At 45.5% G+C, this 5,091-nt stretch overlaps 1 long non-coding RNA gene across 1 annotated transcript; it reads left to right on the plus strand.

The window, feature by feature from the left end:
• Positions 1-684: 684 nt before the first annotated feature.
• LOC148142287 (uncharacterized) lies at positions 685-3,232 on the plus strand. Its single transcript, XR_015752058.1, has 3 exons — positions 685-841; positions 1,610-1,924; positions 3,172-3,232. It is a non-coding gene; the product is annotated as an uncharacterized LOC148142287 (long non-coding RNA).
• Positions 3,233-5,091: the final 1,859 nt, after the last annotated feature.

Genomic DNA, 5,091 nt, shown 5'->3' on the forward strand with positions numbered 1-5,091 from the left:
TAGCACACCTGGACTTTTGTGTATGCACCATGGGTCTCCTTATCTGCAGGAGGATGTTCTGGTTACAGAGATAGTTCAACAAAGGTTTCCCAGACTGTTTTCTGGGATGGCAGGGCTGACGTATGAAGAGAGACTGGATTGGTTAGGACTATGGTCACTGGTGTTTGGAAGAATGGTGAGGGATCTCATAAAAAGTTAAAAAAAAATTCTAAAAGAACTAGACAAGGATAAACACAGGAAAGATGTTCCAAATCACGGGCGGAGTCCAGAATCACAGTCTAAAGAGGACAGAGTGGGATTGAGAAAAGGTGTAATGTCTTCACTCAGAGAGTGGGGAGCCTGTGCGATTCTCTGCTTCAGGAAGCGGACGAGGTCAAAATGTCCCATGCTATTCCAGTTAGAGTCGGATAGATGTTTTACAGATTACAGCGAGAAAGCTAAAGAGTAGTGGACTGAGTTGAAGGATGAAGCACGATATTATTGAATGGGCGAGGTCAACTTGAAGGGCCGAATGGCCGACTCCTGCTCCGATGTTGGATATTTCAGTGAGATGATTTGTTTTATTCGTCAGATCCTGTAACAGAGCCGAGCATCTCCGTGAGAGCTGACGGCGAATCAGTCAACATCAGCTGCACAGTTCCAGACGGTGTCCCCACAGGCCGCTTTCTGTTGCTAAAGGACACAGTTCCCATCATCAACAGCACCATCAGCCAGCAATCCTTCACCTACACCATTCCGAACATCACTGTCAGCAGCCAGGGCCAGTACACATGATCCTACAAAACCCAGGTTTCAGGTCGTTGGATACCCTCATTTCAAAGTCGCCCTGTAACTGTCGCACGTGAGTAAGGCTTCCGCTGGCTCTGTAAGACGTGAATATTCGGAACCCGTGTCCCAGAGCGTGACTAATTCTGCAAGGTAGATATTTACAATGTAATTCCAACATTAGAGTAGGTTTCCTGTGAAAGAGTACATTTATAAGGTAAACAGTAACGTTCTATTTGCCTTTCTTGCTCCATGCTACTGAGTGACTCTGTCCAGATGCCTACAATATCAGCTGGCAAAGTCTCGATGTTCACTTCTTGACTGAGATGGGTTAGCAAGGTTGGCTGGACAGCTGGTCTCCGATGCACAGGGGCACCCAGTGCGAGGGTTTGCTTCCTGCACAGGCAGAGGTCAAAGTGAGAATGCAGCCTTTTCAAACTTTGAATGAGGCCCGTGAGCATCTGGTTAATCCACCACCGGTCATCTGTCTTTCTGTCTGTGTGTCTGATGTATTTCTTTGTCCCTGTCTCTATCTCTCTCCAATAGCAATGCAGAACCTTGTTAACCGCCATAAACAAGAGATGCACAGAGAGGGAGAGACAGAGACAGAGTCAGAGGGAGAGGAGAGACCAGTGAGAGAAGAGCTGTTACTCAGTCAGTCTGTCAGTCAGTCTGTCACTTCCTGTATCGCTCTCGGAGAGATTTGCAGACCCTTATAAATCTACATAAAACATGTGTGTATTGGTGTCAGGAAAGTAAATGAACAATGATGGCCTATCAATGTTAGAATGATTTGGATATCACCGTTCTCAACTGAAGTAATGGATCCACTCTGTTCTCTCAGGGTCAGGTGTGAGATTGGTCAATTCAGACGATCGTTGCTCTGGAAGAGTGGAAATCTTTCACGATGGAAGTTGGGGCACGGTTTGTGATGATGGCTGGGATTTGGCAGATGCCACTGTTCTCTGCAAGGAGCTGCAATGTGGACCCGCCCTGTCAGTGCATGGTAGTGCTCGGTTTGGACCAGGTACCGGCAAGATTTGGATGGATGATGATTCCTGCAAGGGGACAGAGTCCCATCTCCAGTATTGCTCCTTCCCTGGTTGGGGAACCCACAACTGTGGTCATGGTGAGGATGCAGGTGTAATCTGTCACCCAGGTAAGACCCAGCTGTATAACTGAATGGACATCTTCTGTACAATACAGGTCCCCGAAAAGGATCAAAAATCAGAGTGAAGTTACACAAAAGTAAAAACAAAAGACGTGCCCTTCTACTTAACTGAAATAACGTTTGTCGCGAATTATGTAAAAATCATTTCTCTGTATCTACCCGAGTCCTGGGGGCTTTTGTTGGGGATTGTCCCTGCCCACGTTCTGTCCCTATCCTGGGAGTGTTTGATGGGGTCAGTGTCGAGCACGCATAACACTATCGTGTCTGAGTTGTCTCTATCCTGGAAATAGTAGATGAGGACTGTGTAAAGGTAACTTTAGCGCCATGCTGCCCCGGTTCTGGGAGAGTTTAATGGGAGTCATTAAATTTAGTTTATACAAATTGAGGTTGCATTCCTCTGTATCGAATCTCATGTTGTGCATGACTTCAGAGTGTTTGATGGGGTTCTGTGACATGACAGCTTCACTCTTAAGTTAAAAGTGGAAATGTTCTTTTCACTCCTTCTAAACCCATGTTGTGCCTGTCCTGGGAGGTTTTGATGAGGACAGTGTAGAGAAAGCATGATACACTATCTAACTGCATGCTTTCCTGGGCTGGGAGGGTAAGATGAGGAAAGTGGAGAGGGATGTTTACACTGTATCTCACCCTCAGCGTCCTGGCCTGGGAGTGTTTGATGGGGACAGTATAGAAAGTGCTTTGCTCTGTATCTGTCAGATTAGTTCGAGATTCAAACAGTAAACGGAGCTTTACTCGGAAAATACAAATAAATCATAAAGGAAAATAAAAGCTCAGTGTTGATTCCTGACTGGGGTCAATTTGCAAGGTTGGGTGGATGTTGGTTCTCCGACATACAGTCACATACCCATTGTGGGTTCACTTCATTCACACAGGCTAAGATCAAAGAAAAGGTCTCTCTTTCTCACATCATCAATCATTCGCTCTCTCTAATGAAAGAACAGAAACTGGGATTGTGCTGCCAGTTTTACCTGTACTTCATTATAACATACAGTTGAAAAAATAAAGTGTGCACACATTGACTAACTTGCCAACGAGTGAGCAACGATTAATGATGGAAATTACAACCAGTCAATAGTGTTCTGCACTATACATCTGCATGAAACGTATCCATGTCACTCACAGAAACAGGAAACAACAACGGGTAATCAAAAAGGAATGATTTGGAAAGGCCCGATCTTATTCTGAGTAGATGTAATGGATCCACTCTGTTCTCTCAGGATCGGATGTGAGATTGGTCAATTCAGATGATCGTTGCTCAGGAAGAGTGGAAATCTTTCACGATGGAAGTTGGGGCATGGTTTGTGATGATGGCTGGGATTTGGCAGATGCCACTGTTCTCTGCAAGGAGCTGCAATGTGGACCCGCCCTGTCAGTGCATGGTAGTGCTCGGTTTGGACCAGGTACCGGCAAGATTTGGATGGATGACGTTTCCTGCGAGGGGACAGAGTCCCATCTCCGGTCTTGCGCCTTCCCCGGTTGGGGAACCCACAACTGTGGTCATGGTGAGGATGCAGGTGTAATCTGTCACCCAGGTAAGAGACCAGTGGATATCTTCTGTGAAACTGAGGTTCCCATATACGATTAACAATAACAGGGAAGAGAGGGAAAAACGTTGAAAGCTTCAATCCAATTGGCGACGGCAAAGAACATGAATAGTTTCTGGCTTACGTTCAAAGAGCAAGAAATGAAAAAGTAAAACCGTAATCCACCATGAGCTAATTGTCACAGGGACAACAAGGTGAAAGACATAACTGTGTGACTCAATGTTTGGTGACCGTGAGAATTGTGTTGAAATCCATGGGACATTTGCAGAGCTCCTGGGGAAGGGGCAGCTGTTCCCAAAGAACGTGCTCCACCTGGAACATACTGGAAGGGGAGTCCTGGTGAATTGGAAAGCACGGCCTGTGGATCAGGTTTTGAATGAACTTGTTGTGTCTGTGGTTTCATTTGCCTGGAAAATTAGAATATTAAAGTGGAAGCAGAATGTAGGATTGTAGGTTAGTGATTGTGCAGATTGTTCCAGTTAACTAGATAAAGGGTTGATCAAAGGTAACGAGAGAAAGGATTGGTCCACTACAGGATAACAAAGGAAGGCTGTGTGCCGAACCTGAGAGAATGGGTGAGATTCTGAATGATCAATTTGCATCAGTGTTCACTGAGGAGAGGAACATGGTGAATGTTGGGAAGACATTGACATAAGTAGGGAAGATGTGTTGGGTAGGCTAGAGATTATTAAGGTGGTCAAATCCCCAGGACGGGATGTGATCTATCCCAGATTGCTGAGGGAGGCAAGAGAGGAAATAGCTGGAGCCCTGACAGATATCTTTGTGGCGTCCTTAAATACAGGTGAGGTGCCGGAGGACTGGACGGTTGCTCATGTTGTCCCCCTGTACAAGACGTTAGTAGGGATATTCTGTGTAACTGCAGACCAGTGAGCCTGATGTCGGGAAAGTTGCTGGAGAGGTACTAAGGGATAAGATCTATTTATATGTATAAAAGAATGGGCTTATCAGTGATAAGCAACATGGTTTTGTGCGGGGGGAGATCGTGCCTTGCCAACTTAATAGAGTTCTTCGAGGAAGTGATCAAGTTGATTGATGAAGTCAATGAAGGCTGTTGATGTCATATACATGGACTTTAGTAAGGCGTTTGTTAAGGTTCCCCATGGTAGACTAATGGAGAAAGTGAAGTCACGTGGTGTGCAGGGTGTTCTAGCTAGATGGATAAAGAAGTGGTTGAGCAACAGGATGCAGAGTGTAGTAGTTGAAGGGAGTTTCTGGAAATGGAGAAAGGTAACCAGTGGTGTTCCACAGGGGTCAGTGTTGGGGCCACTGTTGTTTGTAATATACATAAATGATCTGGAAGAGGGCACTGTTGGTATGATCAGCAAGTTTGCAGATGATACGAAGATTGGTGGAGTAGTAGAAAGCATAAGGGACTGTCAGAGAATACAGGAGGGTATAGATAGACTGGAGAGTTGGGCAGAAAAGTGGCAGATGGTTATCAATCCAGACAAATGTGCGGTAACGCATTTAGGCAAGACTAATTCTGGGGCGAATTATGCAATGAATGAATGAGCCTTGGGAAAAGTTGATGGGCATAGAGATCTGGGAGTGCAGGTCCATTGTACCTGAAAG

This window comes from Chiloscyllium plagiosum, unplaced genomic scaffold, assembly GCF_037043375.1.
Source record: "Chiloscyllium plagiosum isolate Xiang-an unplaced genomic scaffold, Cpla_swu_hap1 HiC_scaffold_29, whole genome shotgun sequence".
NCBI classification, from domain to species: domain Eukaryota; kingdom Metazoa; phylum Chordata; class Chondrichthyes; order Orectolobiformes; family Hemiscylliidae; genus Chiloscyllium; species Chiloscyllium plagiosum.